At 42.4% G+C, this 16,748-nt stretch overlaps 1 pseudogene; it reads left to right on the top strand.

Annotated features, from left to right (window-relative positions):
- Positions 1-8,477: 8,477 nt before the first annotated feature.
- Positions 8,478-10,675, top strand: LOC102731313 (ubiquitin-conjugating enzyme E2 variant 1 pseudogene; annotated as a pseudogene).
- The last annotated feature ends 6,073 nt before the right edge of the window (positions 10,676-16,748 follow it).

The following is a 16,748-nucleotide window of genomic DNA, read 5'->3' as shown; positions in this document are numbered from 1 at the left end:
AATGAAACTGGACCATTTCCTTACACCACACACAAAAATAGACTCCAAATGGTTGAAAGACCTAAATGTGTGACAGGAGCCCATCAAAATCCTAAAGGAGAACACAGGCAGCAACCTCTTCGTCCTCAGCCGCAGCAACTTCTTCCTAGAAACATCGCCAAAGGCAAGGGAAACAAGGGCAAAAATGAACTATTGGGACTTCACAAGATAAAAAGCTTTTGCACAGCAAAGGAAACAGTCAACAAAACCAAAAGACAACCGACAGAATGGGAGAAGGTATTTGCAAATGACATATCAGATAAAGGGCTAGTATCCAAATCTATAAAGAACTTATCAAACTCAACACCCAAAGAACAAAGAATCCAATCAAGAAATGGGCAGAAGACATGAACAGACATTTTTCCAAAGAATCCAAATGGCCAGCAGACACACGAAAAAGTGCTCAACATCACTCAGCATCAGGGAAATCCAAATCAAAACCTCAATGAGACACCACCTCACACCAGTCAGAATGGCTAAAATTAACAAGTCAGGAAACGACAGATGTTGGCGGGGATGCAGAGAAAGGGGAACCCTCCTACAGTGTTGGTGGGAATGCAAGCTGGTGCAACCACTCTGGAAAACAGTATGGAGGATCCTCAAAAAGTTGAAAATAGAGCTACTATACGATCCAGCAATTGCAATACTGGGTATTTACCCCAAAGATACAAATGTAGAGATCCAAAGGGGTATGTGCACTCCGATGTTCATAGCAGCAATGTCCACAATAGCCAAAGTGTGGAAAGAGCCAAGATGTCCATCGACAGATGAATGGATAAAGAAGATGTGGTATATATATACAATGGAATATTATGCAGCCATCAAAAGGAATGAGATCTTGCCATTTGCAATGACGTGGATGGAACTGGAGGGTGTTATGCTGAGCGAAATAAGTCAATCAGAGAAAGACATGTATCATATGACCTCACTGATATGAGGAATTCTTAATCTCAGGAAATAAACTGAGGGTTGCTGGATGGGGGGTGGGGTGGCTGGGTGATAGACACTGGGGAGGAGGGTATGTGCTATGGTGAGCGCTGTGAATTGTGCAAGACTGTTGAAGCACAAATCTGTACCTCTGAAACAAATAATGCAATATATGTTAAGAAAAAAAAAAAGAAGACGACGATAGCAGGAGGGGAAGAATGAAGGGGGGGAAATCAGAGGGGGAGATGAACCATGAGAGATGATGGACTCTGAGAAACAAACTGAGGGTTCTAGAGGGGAGGGGGGTGGGAGGATGGGTTAGCCTGGTGATGGGTATTAAAGAGGGCACGTTCTGCATGGAGCACTGGGTGTTATGCACAAATAATGAATCATGGAACACTACATCAAAAACTAGTGATGTAATGTATGGTGATTAATATAACAATAAAAAATCAAAAAAGAAACATTTTGTTATATTTTATAACTGAAAAAAAACCCAAACCAGTTCTCCAGATGAACAGATCCAGTACCTCCGTGGTGGAGAAAATGTGGTAAAATGGGTGTGAGGTAACTGATCCCAGGGGCTCTCTTCTCCCTTAGGTCGAGAGGCCGCCTCCGAATAATTGCAGGTATCACCGAGTTCACAAAAACTTGTTCATGATGGCTGCCGGTGTTTGAGACCAGGCAGCACAGTGCCTCACGACCAACTCAGAGGAGTAAACTCTGACAGAGATCTATACAGGTTGTTTCCTTTCTCACATGGAACAATGTCCTATTGATTCATTAACGTCCCTTCACCAGACCTTCTGAAATCCATAATAAGTAACAGGTTATTAGATAAAAGTAATGGAGTAAGTCTGAAAATGGCATTTTCTCCAAAATTCAGAGATGTTTGTCCTCCCGAGGGATGGAAGTTTCTCATGTTGTGGTGTCCTCGCTCTTGGCATCCTGGACCATTAGTATTTGCTTATTAACCCTATGGGGATTTCCATGGGGTCTAGACATATTACTTTAAGGATACTGCTTAAATCTAAAAGTGCTCTCTCAAATATTCATCTTCAACAGAGAAGACCTTTCCAGATTCTACAAATCCTACATACCATCTAGAGAAAGGGAGTATAGCTCGAGGGTACAAATGCAGTAATCAGGATGCAGGTGATTATTAGCTAATTCTATTCATGTAAAAGCATTTTCCGGGGAGACAGCAAAGACAAAAACAGGCTGAGGTCGTGATCTCAGAATCTTTTCCCTTTGGCCAGGGTGCTCAGCATAGCTCACCGCATTCTTTCTGAGCACTCCTATTGTAAATTCTACTTAGATTTAAAAGACTGGGGTGAAAATCTTGCCTCCACCAGCTAATTGTATAAATTTGGGGAAATGCCTTACACATCATTTTGTCTGTTTATTTATCTACATAATGGAGACGGTGGTGATAGAAGGTGCACGAGGGTTTGGAACTTCCTGAGTGTTCCAACACTAAACAAACATCTATTGTGATTGGTTCCAAGGAGGCAGGCTAACATATAGTTTGGGAGCATGGGATTTGGAGTGAGGCAACCTGGCATGAGGCTTAACCTCAAGTGTTACTTCTCTAAATCTATGTTTCCCTTGCCTGTAAAGAGAGTGGTTTTAATGAGATAAGATAGTTCTAAGCACTAAATGACATAATCTAAAACCTCCTTTGCATTTCTTTCCGGGCCAGTTCAGTGGTTACACAATGCTGTGGAAAGACGAGAAGGAAGGAAGATAGATGTAGCTTCCATTTGGTGTCATGGGCCTGCGTGTCCCCGCTGCATTAGGCCCTCTCTGGGACAGCAGAGCTGCACGAAGATCCAGAACCCATTCCCACACAGTGTACTCCACACAGATGCCCCCTGTGAGATGTAGTGGCCCTGCTTTTCCTGCTCCCCCACACAATGTGACCAACCTTTAGCCACCTGATAGGTTGTAAAACTAATTTTCCTGGTGTCTTGCCACCTAATCAGTTCTCACATGAGATGTTGTTGTTGTTTTTTTTTTCTGGGTCAGAGGATCAGGAGTTCTTGGGTTCATTGTGGTCAGAGTCAACAGCCACCTATCAAGAAGTTACTTCGCTCATGAGCTAATTCAGAATTTCTTTGGGAACTTCTCTCTCTTGCTGGGTAACAAACTCCAATATCTAAATCCACACAAATCTTCCATTTGCCTAACTTGAACAACTGAATACAGCTTAGTCAGGAATGCCCTAAGCTTACCAGGCTGTCAAACACTCTTAATTACACTGGGACTGTTTGGCATCTCTCACATCTGGAGCCCTGACGTATGAAGCAAGTCATGTGAGTGCCTAGTTTGGTCAAGACGGCCCTTCCTAAGTTAGGCAATTGTTCCCATCAACAGCCCTCATGTTTCTGGTCTGGAAAAGAGATATGCTAACACTTCGCTATGTGCCTCTGACTATAAATGCTGGGCCCTGTTCTGAGCACATAATATGTCCTAATTCATTTAATATGGTGCTATCATATAAGGAAACCCAGGCACTGAGGGGTCAAGCAACCTGCTCCTAGTCACATAGCCCCCCTTCCCTAATCTGCTTTGCCTTTGTTCATCCCATACTTGATTTTAGCAACCAGCCAGAGGAAAGGAAAATAGCCCACAGTAACATTTGTTTCTAATAAGTGCAGAGGACTATTTCTTTCTATTACTGAATTTACTATAAAGAATTTGATTCCAGCCATACCAAAGAGCTTTAAAAGATACACTAATTTCACAGTCATATAATTCTGATTCTAAAAAAAAGTATATTTATTTTATTTATCATATTTTAATTTTTTTTCTTAAAAGTTAATTTATCTCAGGGTACCTGGATGGCTCAGTTGGTTAAGCATCCAGCTCTTGGTTTCAGCTCAGGTCATGATCTCAGGGTGTTGAGACTGAGACCCGCATCAAGTTCCACACTCAGTTGAGAGTCTGCCCCTCCCCCTGACTCCCTCTCTCTCCCTCTCAAATTAAATAAGTAAACTTTTTTTAAAAAGTTGCTTTATCTCTCATAATGTGATTTTTTTTTTTAAGGCTTAGCTTTATTTTTTTCTTGCATATCTATTCTGATTTGGTTCCCTGTTGGTTGGTTTGTTTTCAGAAAGAGATGTTCTTTAGGGTAGCAATGATTTTGGTCCTATTTAGATACTGTCTGTTTACTAGTACTTTACTAGTAAGGTACTTGGTAATACTTAATGAATGAAATAATTAATATGTACTTTTGACAATGCTATATTTATATCCGTATCATTTAAGAATGCTCAACTTAACAACTCTCTATTTAAAAATTATCAGAAAAAAAAATTATTAACCAGAATAAAATTTTCTTCATGGGCTAGCTACTAACCATTTCTTGTTACTGCCCATTCCCTTCTCTGCAAGTGGCAGGGGGGTAGGGCAGGAAGACAGGGAGAAAAGGTGAGGTAGCTGCCTGCGGAAGGAAGACCCCTAAAGCCTTCGCTTTCAAACCTAGGAGACCCCGAAGCCCCTTTTATGACAAATATTTTGTTATGCTCCTTTACTACCCTGAAATGATATCCATAGAAAATATAGTCTGTAATACACAAAATTAAAAATACACACACACACAGAATGCCTTAACTGCCATACAAGGGATAAATGAAATATACATCCAAGTATGGGAATACACAATGATAACTATACTAAAAAGCACGATGAAGTGGTCAGATGCCTACACTGATTATGAGTATGCTGGAATTTAAGAGAGACAGGAAAATCTTCAACCTGATTCTTCTTTTTATATTTAACATTTTGAATAAAACTAAAAAGGTATATTTAAATGTACACTTAGAACCACTATGAATCAAGAGCTATAAATGCAGAATGTTCTGTTGGTGACTCGGCTCCACCAGATGCAGCTGGTGACACACTCCTCAGAGATGGTTACAAGTCTTGGTAAAGTTCTGAATGAAATAAAGCACGATCTTCCCTTGACTTACCTGGTAGTTATACCCCTGGAGCACTGAATTTTATTAAAACGACACTACAAGTAATTTGTGCTTATATGTAAAATAGACTTAGTTTCTAAGAAACAGAATTTTTCACCTGTAAATTTAAGGCAGGGCATTAAAAGTTGTGAGAGACGTTTGACAATACTTTCCCATTTTGGGGGGATGCTCTATGCATCGTAAGAGTTAATGTCCCTGGCTCACCACTATATTAAAAGGAAGTCGTGCCTCTAATCACTGGGACCACCAGAAACACCGCTGCAAATTTCCAAATGCCCCTCGTGGATAGAACCGCCTCTTTTGAGAAGCACCGTCCTGGAGGTTTGTGATAAATTGGGATAAAAGGAACTTTTTCTTAATTCTTTCCAGAGAGTTGAATTCGCTACAGTGGTTTCTTTCTTTTTTTTTTTTTAAGATTTTTTTTTTTTTTTTATTTGAGAGAGAGAGACAGAGAGAGAGAGAGCACATGAGAGGGGGGAGGGTCAGAGGGAGAAGCAGACCCCCTGCTGAGCAGGGAGCCCGATGCGGGACTCGATCCCGGGACTCCAGGATCACGACCTGAGCCGAAGGCAGTGTCTTAACCAACTGAGCCACCCAGGTGCCCACTACAGTGGTTTCTTAACATACTGTTTCATAGAACTTTCAGTCCACTGTTTGCAAAATTTTTATTTGGGAAATCTTGTGGGAGCAACTGAATATAATACTGCAAGCTATGTTTGAGCCAACTCATCTGTAGGGCAATGCTATTCTCGCCTTCATGCTAACTGAATAGCTTTCCATATCTTGGTAAATATAGTGATCTTTGCAAATTATCTCCTTTAAAATATGGGCTACTAGATTCTTGTTCTGTTCAGCACATTCTGATTCTTCAATTCCAGCCATGTTGAGTGACTGTGGATTTTGCAAATGGTTTTCTAATCCTTTGACTTGGCAGTTTTCCTCTGAAATCTGCGCACTCTTCATGATTACAAAATTGTTACCACTTGATAGCTGCTAAGTGGCCTCAGTGAAATGAGTTGTTTCTTTTGATCAAATCCATAGTTGATAAAAATGACCAGTTACTACTAGGTTGTACAGGGAAACTAAGTTTAAAATGATCTTTCAGGGAGTGCCTGGGTGGCTCAGTTGGTTAAGTATCTGCCTTGGGCTCAGGTTATGATCCCCGGGGCCTGGGATCGGGTCCTGCATCGGGCTCCCTGCTCAGTGGGGAGTCGGCTTCTCTCTCTCTGCTGCTCCCTTTGGCTTGTGCTCTCTCTCTCGCTCACTCTCTCTCTCTCAAATAAATAAATAAAATCTTAAAAAAATAAAATAAAATGATCTTTCACACTATGTTACTATTTTTTAAAAAGATTTTATTTATTTATTTGGAGGGGGGGAGGAGGGGCAGAGGGAGAGGGAGAAACAGGCTTCCCGTTGAGCAGGGAGCCCAACGTGGGGCTCGATCCCAAGACCCTGGGATCATGACCTGAGCCAAAGGAAGATGCTTAATGGGCTGAGCCACCCAGGCACCCCCTGACTATGTTACTTTTCACTTTAGGAATGTGTCATAGAGTGTGAGCAGATAAAAACACGTTCACTGCTACTTCATTTTTGGCAAAGAAACACCTCAAGTCCTTGGAGTAAGAAGCGCATCGTCTCTGAAACAATGCAGCAGAGCAAATTAACATAAACAGCCGATTTCTTAGGTAGTCAGTATCTCTTCATTTCCTCAGGGTCTCCCAAGTAAGGAAATCACTGATCCTGGGCTTCAGAGCCCTAGAGGGCTGACGCACGGTAGCTGCTGCCCCCTAGCGTACTGTCCCTTGTTACTGCAGACATTAGGTTGACAAATGCTTGGGAAATAAAGGTGCTTTGTCTAAATGATGCAGGTAACCGAGAACTTTTTAGTGTATCACTCTCTCGGAATGAATAGTTACAACACTTTTTTTGGCAATTACCTGAAGAAATAGTCATTTAAATGTTTTCCTGTTACTGCTTCAAGTTTTACTTTCTCCTCATCATTTTCTGCTTTTCCTACCTCACGGCTGGGTACATAATTCACAGTGCTCACGCTAAATGAAAATGTGGGATCCTGGTTTAAAAATCAGGGAAAGGGTGCCATTAAAGGTACTAAAGTATCTTCTCCTTTCTTCTGCAATTTCTCTCTTGACTTGTTATGGTGTTTTTTTATTTGCTATTGTCATTCTAAAATAAAGAAAAAATTAAAATTTTAATTACTAGCATGAATTTTATCTTTATCATTCATCTTTATATTGTGCAATGCAAATTGTAACTGCAACTGTAAGAACAAATATAATTGTATTAAGTGCAAATATGACTTGCACTGAAATTACACAATGTATATCTTGTACCTCATGCATGCGTATGTATTTTGTTCTTCCCAGAGCGGTGGAAATACTGAACAAAAGTACTTCAGCTGTTTTTATGTCACTTCCTGATTCATGCACATTCAGGCAACACTCTCTGCCTTTGGCTTGCTGATGAGTAAATAAGAACCGAAAGAAAAAGGGACTATGGGTTGTCCTATCTTTCCTTTTTTTTCTATGCCAAATATGCACAGTAAGTGGTTGGCTAAGTAACATGAGGAAGAAAGGATATGGCAGGTTTTCTTGGTCATTTGTGTTGCTTAGAACACCGTTGCCTTCTATCTGCATCAGAAGAAGTTATGATAAAAGAAAAGGATGACCTCTTAGGGCTCTCAGGGCTCCCATTTACTCAATCAGAGATGGAACACACTTACCTTGTACCTGCTTTGAGTCTGCTGAAGTCCCCCGCATCGTGGGCCCACTGGACTTCTGTGTCCATGGGACACTGTGATGCCATGTGTGAAGGGTGAGATAGGGAATAATGGAGATGCATGTGAAGGGATCCCCTCTGCTCACACGGACGCTCCGTTGTCCCAGCTGACGTCACTTACAAAACCCAAGTCCAAAACCAGAATTACTAAATATTTCATGACAGCGACGGCAGAGCATTAAAGCAAGCCCAGGGCCCTTCTGAGTGCAGGCGCCTAGATGACTGCACAGATTGCACACCACGAATCTGGCCCTGTGTAACTTCCAATCGGTTCTGTTTTGCTTGTTTGGACTTCCATCAGTTCCGCATGGGAAGACATAATTTAGACTCTGGAAGAATGCGGAGGGACTTTTCTTAGTACACAACCACTGGCCAACTCGTGGCAGGGACAGCTGAAATGGGATTCTGTGGTCGAGCCAGGTGCTGGGTAGTGGCCTCTGGAGCGCCGTGATTTGCACTCGGGTTTGTGTTCAGAGCCATAGTTCCAAAGTGAGGAGGAAGGTTACTAACGTAGGAATCATGAGAGAATGTTCACCACGTCTAATGCGGGCATAGTCTAAGAGACGAGAAGGATATTTGCCGTAAAGCAATCGGAAAAAGTTTTCCTGACTCCTCAGCCTAAACATGGGACAAGAGGCAAAATTACGTTCGCTTTTAAAACTTCATAGTATTTGAAAAATAGGCAAGTGCTAGGGTTTCTTCAGCTTATCCTTTCAAAAGGGGTAGCTAACTATGCCTTCAGGAGGACTGAATTTTAGTGGAAAGTCTGGAAATGAATGTATCAAGGATTCAGTCAAAGGCACGTGTTGCGTGAGTACCGTGCTTAGAGCACGTGCCCCGAGGGCAAACAGAATTGGGGATCCAGAGGCAGAAGGCAGAGTTTCTGCCAACCAGGACCCAGCAGGAGCCACGAAATTATCAGAAAATGGTATAAGGTCTATTTAAACAATTTTTACTAGTCTAGTAAGGAAATTTTATTTTACTCAATTTAGACAAAATTCTCTCATAGACATATCTCACTTTTCTTAAAGGGTATTTTGAATTTGATTGTTTTTTTCTTGGTGGCCAACACAAATTGGCATTCACTTACTGGAATTTTAAAATTATTTCTTCTTCTCCTCTCTTTCTCCCCCTCCTCCAATAAATTTTCTTTTTCCTGTTTTCTTCCCTAGGTGTAGGCTTATCGGCTGAATTCCTTTGCTGAATGATGTGTGTATCTGTTTCCACCAGACCTTCTACTCTCCATTTCTTCATTTGCTGCCTCTGGTCTGGTAGAGACTGGAATACCAGCTAATGAAATTTGTATCCATGGAAAGCTCTTTATTCCTTTGTGGAGATCCACATTTCCAACTGGTATCATTTCTCTTTCTGCCCAAAACACTTCCTTTAACATTTCTTGTAGTGCAGGTCTTCTAGTGAAGAATACTTTCAACTTTACTTCACCTTTACCTTGAAAAATAATAATTATCTTCACAATCAGCCAAGATATGAGATTTATTTTTGAATGTAGGTGCCCCATGTTAGAGTGAGTTTTTATTCCATTGATCTTGTGGGCTTGACCAATTAGTCCACCACCATAGATAAATAGACTTGGCTAGATATGTATTTAGTTTTCCTACAAAGGAAGTTTTCTTACAATGGAAGATTCCATGGATTTTACTTCATTTCTGCTAGTCTTTATAAAGAAGTACAGTCCTGAGTCTTTTTTATAGAAAGCATTGTATAATTGAAATTTTTTTTTTAAGATTTTATTTATTTGTCAGAGAGAGTGAGCGCAAGCAGGGGAGAGAGACAGAAGGAGAAGCAGGCTCCCCACTGAGCAAGCAGCTCGATGCGGAACTCGCTCCCAGGACCCCAGGATCATGACCTGAGCCGAAGGCAGACGCTTAACCAACTGAGACACCCAGGTGTCCCTGTATAAATGAACTTTAAATCAACACCACAGACCTATAAGAGTTAGAATGAGTCTTAGAATCATGGAGCCCAATCCCTGTCCCAAGTCCACAAACACAATTTTTTTTATTTTACAGATAAGAAAGCTTAGGCAATTTGTAAGAGTTAAGTTCATTTGCCACATGTACACAACAGAAGCCCTATTTTTTGTATGAAGATCGTGTTCCTCTGCTCTAGATTATTTCTCCACATTAGCAGATTTTCAGTATGATATCCTGGAAGTCAGTTCTGGGACCCAGCAGGAATGGTGGGGGGTAGGGAGCAGCACATTAACTTCCAGGCATGCAGGGACACTTTCTCTTAGTCTTAGTTTACAAGGTCCAGGGTTTGTCCATCTTTGTATTTGTAGCACCTAGCGGAATGCCTGACTCATAGTAGGTACTCATTAAATGTTTTTATTGTAGGATGATCAAGATCCTTAACTATTATCCCTGGCTAAAAGACTGATGCTGGAAACTGAAGAATCTGCAGAGTGAAGAAACATCTAAGTTAAAAATAATTTGGAGCTTCCAGTGACAGCGACGCAAGATGGCAGCCACCACGGGCTCGGACAATTTACGAAAACCAAATATACAGCCTTAAAATAGAATGTGGACCTAAATATCCAGAAGCAGCCCCCTTTGTAAGATTTGTAACAAAAATTAATATGAATGGAGTTAATAGTTCTAATGGAGTGGTGGACCCAAGAGCCATATCAGTGCTAACAAAATGGCAGAATTTATATAGCATCAAAGTTGTCCTGCAAGAGCTCCGCACCTAATGATGTCTAAAGAAAACATGAAACTCCCTCAGCCGCCCGAAGGACAGTGTTACAGCAATTAATCAAAAAGAGAAACCACAGGCCCTCCCCCCTCCCCCCCATTCGATTTAAGCAGTCATTTTCCACAGCAGTACATTTTCTAGATACATCTTGTAGACATCAAAGTACTGGAAAGGAAGCTCTCATTCAAAGGCAATTTATCTTAAGATACTGTAAATGACACTAATTTTTTGTCCATTTGGAATATATAAGTTGTGCTATAACAAAAAAAAATAATTTGGAAAGGGAAGAGTGAAAGAAAACAATCTTTTTTTTTTAATTTTAAAAACATGGCCATATTGACTGTGTCATTGTTTTTCTTGAAAGATCTGTATGTAAAATCATCCGTGTCTGTTTAAAAGAATATAGCTAATGTAACAGAACCATAAATATGGCCATTAAAAGGCATAAGAGATTAAGTAGGAAATAAAATGAATTAATACGAATTTTTAAAAAAGCAATACACATCAGCAGAGAAGGGTGACCCAGGTGTAAGTATAGGGCGACGAATTTTCAGAGCTGGAAGAAATCTTGGAGCTCATGCTGGTCAGCTGTTTAATTTTACAAAAGATAACACTAAAGCCCAGAGGAGTGAAATGGCTTTTCAAGGCCTCACAGTAAAATAACAGCAAATTAGGCCTAGAACCTCATTCGTTTCTCACTACGACACTCTCTGCTCTTCAGCTCAGCCTGCTCCAAATGTTTTCTCTGCAGTATGAAGCATCGACTCAAACTACAGACTAAAAAATATAAGGGAAAGACTCAGAACAAAGGAAAAACCAAAAGGTAATTGGTTTTCTATGCCAAGGGATTTTTGAAGTAAATTAAAATCAGAACATTAATGTCGGTATCTGAACTCACCCCCGCCCCTCAAGTTTGAAACTCTTCCAAGCACCAGAGTTTCTCAACGTAGATAGAATTTTTTTTTATAAGTGCAATTCGGTCCTATGAAAACAAATCTCCAACTTTAAACAGATGGGCATTTGTGGGGTAATTACAGGTAATATGCACAGGGTCACGAGACCAAGCTCTGGCTTTGTAAGGGCTTTTGAAGGCACTCTGGAGACAACAGAGCCAAAACAGAGTCCTCCTGCAGAGGGCACCGGATGACCAGGCAGGAAGAAGGCGCGGTGATAGCGCAGTGCCTCAGCCTGGACAGCGAGACCCTTCTTGATCACGCTCTGAGAGAAAACTCGAGAATTGCTGTGGCAGCTGGAGGAGAAGAAAGGACGCAGCGTGAGGCTTTAGCTGCGTGGTCCACGCAGGCAAACCTGACTCCGCACACGTTCCCTGCCCCGCAGGCTGGTTTGGGGAAAGTTAGGCTCTTTCCTACTCAAACAACTGTCCACAGAGGCTGAGGAAAGTCTACCGGGAATGTGTTTTCTCTGAGTTGAGATAAACAGAACAAGCAAGTAAAAGACTCATTAGAAAGTACTTTGAGCCATTTATACTTTGAGAATTTGCCTTGATGCCATTCTAAGGTGAAGAGATATAGTTAAGCTAATTTTCTTTGCGGCAAGAATGTGTTTATTCTGCCTATCTTAAATTAGAGGTATTATCGCCTCATGGATTTTGAGGGAATAATTCAGGGAGAGGGAGCTGTGGGCCTGGAAGAGAGAGGGGGTGGTAGGCAGAGCCAGCAGATGGAGTGGACATGTTGAGGAGCGTAGCTCTGGGCAAGAGAAAGGAATGGAGCAAAGAACACCTGGGCTCTGGAAATGGACCTACAGCTTGGCATGGTGGATCAACGGCTGACCTCAGGTATCTGGGCCAGAGATAAAATTGCTGCGTTAGGAATGAGAGGTGATCCCAAATCAAGTCTACTGGACAAATACAAATACCATGTGTTTCCAACTTGAGTGTTTGTGTCCTGGAGTCCATGAGATAGATAAAGGTGAGTGAGAGATGAGAGGTCATGGTTCTGAATATGTCACTATGCTCCTCCACGTGAGGGCGGCACCGGACGCTGAGACCTTCTGCAAACAGGTGGACTTTTTCCAAGTAAGTGCTGAGTTCATGTTCGTAAAGTAAATCCTGCAGGGGCGCCTGGGTGGCTCAGCCGGTTAAGCGTCTGCCTTCGGCTCAGGTCAGGATCCCGGGGTCCTGGGATCGAGTCCCGCATCCGGCTCCCTGCTCCGCGGGGAGCCTGTTTCTCCCTCTGACCCTCGTCCCTCTCATGCTCTCACTCTCTCTCAAATAAATGAAATTTTAAAAAATCTTTAAAAAAATTAAAAAATACATACATATCCTGAGCATTGGCAAGCACATAGAGAAAGGGCAAGTGAGGAGGGAGCAGGTGTGCGGTCACATACCCTCAGCTGTGCGTCTGCTTCTCCCGCTCGGCTTCCTCCTGCACCCGAGCTGTTGCCGGGAGCCTCAAGTCCAGGAGAGGGACGAGGACACCACCCAGAGTGGAGCCAGTGAGAACAGGTGCATGTTTTTGTTATCTCACTTGTTAGTAATTTGACGTGGTCAATGAGACTTCATCTTCTCATACGCAAGATGAAATTCATTCATTCACCTTTTCATTCAGTTAATATTTATTGAATGCATATCATGTGCCAGGACCTGTGGCAGGTGCTGGAAATAGAGGGGGAACAAAACAGACAGGGTCTCTGTCCTGTGGTGCTTACAGTGTAGTAAAGATAGACATTAAATAATCAGACAAACCACTCTCTAGTTATGATAACTGCTGTGATAGAAAGTAAAGGATGGGGGCGCACCTGGGTGGCTCGGTTGGTTCACTGTCTGACTCTGGATTTCGGCTCAGGTCAGGAGATTCAGGTCCTGGGATTGAGCCCCATGTTGGATTGAGCCTCACCTGCACCCACTCTCTCTCTCTCTCTCAAATAAATAAATAAATAAATAAGTAAATAAATTCTTTTAAAAAAATAAGTAAAGGATGCTATTAGCATATAATAGGTGAAACTAAAGAGTGGGGTCGGGGGAGGAAAGGGGAAATGTTAGGTCAAGTTTTTAAACTAAACCCCATAAGGCAGGTGTGAGGATCGGCAACACAGGGGACTCTTCATGCAGGATCAGTCTTGAAGAGCCAACAGGCAGCCTAACGTACAAGGAGGACAGTGTGGAGTGAGGGTGTGGGAGCAGACTCTTCAGTCTGGTTACCTCTTAATAATTCTGTCTTTCCTGGCGGCCCATATCGTGGACAATGTTCAGTAACAAACTTCAAAAAGATTAAATTGATGGACAAATTTAGTTGCTGCTGTATTCGTGATTCATGTTCTTTTTTTTTTTAAGATTTAATTTTATTTACTTAATTGACAGAGAAAGAGACAGCGAGAGAGGGCACACAAGCAGGGGGAGTGGGAGAGGGAGAAGCAGGCTTCCCGTGGAGCAGGGAACCCAATGCGGGGCTCGATCCCAGGATCCTGGGATCATGACCTGAGCCTCAGGCAGACGCTTAACCAGCTGAGCTACCCAGGCGCCCCTCATGTTTTTAATCTTCATGATTTTCAGACCTTTCTACATTTATTGTCTTTGTTACATGTCATTGACTGTGGGGGCTAGAGCTGGAAAGAGAAATCATTGCATCTTAGCTCTTCATTTTACAAAAGTGGAGACCGAGGCCCAGAGAGAGTCAATGCCTTGACCAATGTCATATGGCTATTATGAGATAGAGATGATGTTAGAACTTGAGTCTCCAGATTCCTTTATACTTGCTGCTCCATCATTTTTTTCCTCTAAAAGTATCTGACAGAGTCAGGAAATGGGGAATTCAAGCAGACATAATGTTAACCTATTAGAAACCATTTTCAAGAAAATCTAACAGAAATGAAGCAACTCTGGCAGGAGAGGGTAAAGGAAATGAAACAGGCATACATTTCTCCACAACATTAAGAGTTAAAGAAATATCACATTTGTTCTTTTTCTTAATTACACACGGTATCAGTCATTTTTGGCACACCCCCCTTTGCCCCAATTTGGAAACACAAGAACCCCTGGACTTATATAATTCAGGGGAAAAAAGGGGGGGCCTAGTTTTCAGTTTCTGTTGAGGGAGAAGCGTTGAGGGTGGCCGTGGCAGCCGGGCTGCTCCACCCACCTCCACACACGAAGCCCCAAGCCCCGAGCACGGAGCCCCGAGCCCCGAGCCCCGAGCCCCGCAGCCAAGCTCAGCACTGCCCTGGTGCGCAGAAGACTGTACAGTGGGTCTGCCGCCCAGAATCCTCATCCGCTCTTTCAGCCCCGGGCAATCGCATCTCCAGCTGTCGGGTTACTCCCCTGCCCAGCCCTCGCTCCTGAGGTCCAATCCAGCCTACTCCTTTTGCTGGGCTGTTCCTGTTAAACCATAAAGGTTGTTTGCGGGGCCACCGACTCCCATCTCAAGATTCTCTTCACTTAGCCGAAATCACTCAAATACAAACAGCAATTTGCCATCCTAACAGCTAAGAAGAGCCCAGATGTGTGGATACTTAATAATCTTTTCTCCTTTCAGGGCCTGGAGGTCAGAGGAGCAGAGAAGGGTGATGCTGTTAATATTCTCTAGAAAATCTGGAGTTGCTAAAAACAAAAACACTAAAAACTAAATGACAATGGTTACTTTCATCCTCATATCACCCCCTTACCTAAGTAGAATTCTGTTTAGACGAGTGTTCCATCCACCTGCTTGTTGACAATGACCCTTCTGACATTTTCGGCTCCTAATTCCTCACGGCCTTCCTCTCTGGTCTCCTGGCTGTTGGCCTCGCAAATGCAGAGGATCCTCCAGCTCCTGTCCTCGGTCCTCTTCTTGGACTCCAGCACTTCTCCAAGTTGAGTGTGCATGTGAAAACTGTGGCCTCTTGCTGAGACCCAAATTCTAATTCCCTAAGTTGTGAGTGGGGCCGGAGACTCTACACTTCTAACTGGTCCCTGGGGGACACTGAGGCTGCTGCACGTCTGACCGTACTGAGTACCAAATGTTTATCTCTCGGAGCACACTTGTCTCCTCTCCATGTAAAAATACATTCATATGTATTTAAGGGGGTTTTCTCCTGCATTTTCAACTCTTGCCTGAGTGCAGATAGTTTCTATCTTCTGCTTTGTTTCCTTCTCAAGCTTCAGTCCTGCATATTCAAACGCTTTTTGGATGTCTTAGTGCGGATCCTGCCAGCATCTTGGCAGGACAGGGGCAACACTTTACCCACTGTCCTCTACGTAGCTCCTTCCGGACGGATCCCGCTTGCATTAAAGATGTCACAAAGAGGTAGAATTTCAGTATAATGTCCACCAGCTCCCCAGGCCCCTAAATGCACCCCCAAAACATGCCAAATGTTTGTTGATTTGGCAAAATCGAGGATATCACTTTGAGGCCATAGCATAAATGAAAAAAAAGTGAAAGTCTGGTTTGGAAGTATTCTCTCACATTTGCTTGTGCCAGAAAAGGAACTGTCAAGGCAGCGAGCCACGTATGGTTGGGCAGGAACTGGTTCCTATAAAACGGATTTTCAGGAACTTGCCTGGACTTCCATTTGGTAGCTCCATTTAAAGTTCCATTTAGCACATTGCAGAGGGAAGCCCTCCATGAGTATTTGCTCAGAGAAGACCCTGTAAAGAGTCGACCCTCTGTTTTCTCTGAATCTCAGAAGTTTATTTGGTGTCAGAGTTCTTGGCAAGAGGGCTATGGTCAGAGAACAACAGCAGGAAAGCAATTCCAGTAGTTTACTCGAGACTCATACTGGAGAGTTTGTGTACAGTGGTATTCAATAAGAAAGGTTTTTATTTGGCTGCTATTGTATTAGAATACTAGGTATATAATAAGGCACATATTTATATACATACATACATCTAACTATATTTATATACACACGCTCATATGGATGTACATACATACTGTGATGGTTAATTTTTATGTATCAACTTGACTGTACCTTAAGCCAGATGACAGGCTTTGGAATTTTTGCTGTGCCATTTTTTTAAAATTAGTTTAAGGGTAGAATTTAGTGATTCATCAGTTGCATATAACACCCAATGCTCATTCCATCAAGTGCCCTCCTTTATACCCATCCCCCAGTTACCCCATCCCCCCGCTGACCTCCCCCACCAGCAAACCTCAGTTTGTTCCCTAGAGTTAGTCTTTTATGGTTTGCCTCCCTCTCTGTTTTTATCTTATTTTATTTTCCCTTCCCTTCCCTATGTTCATCTGCTTTGTTTCTTAAATTCCACATGTGAGTGAAATCATATGGTATCTGTCTTTCTCTGACAGACCTATTTTGCTTAGCATAATGCCCTCTAGCTCCATCCACGTCATT

The sequence above is a fragment of the Leptonychotes weddellii genome, chromosome 5, assembly GCF_054177405.1.
Source record: "Leptonychotes weddellii isolate Sample4059 chromosome 5, ASM5417740v2, whole genome shotgun sequence".
In the NCBI taxonomy this organism is placed as follows: domain Eukaryota; kingdom Metazoa; phylum Chordata; class Mammalia; order Carnivora; family Phocidae; genus Leptonychotes; species Leptonychotes weddellii.
This window is presented reverse-complemented; position numbering and strand designations above follow the sequence as displayed.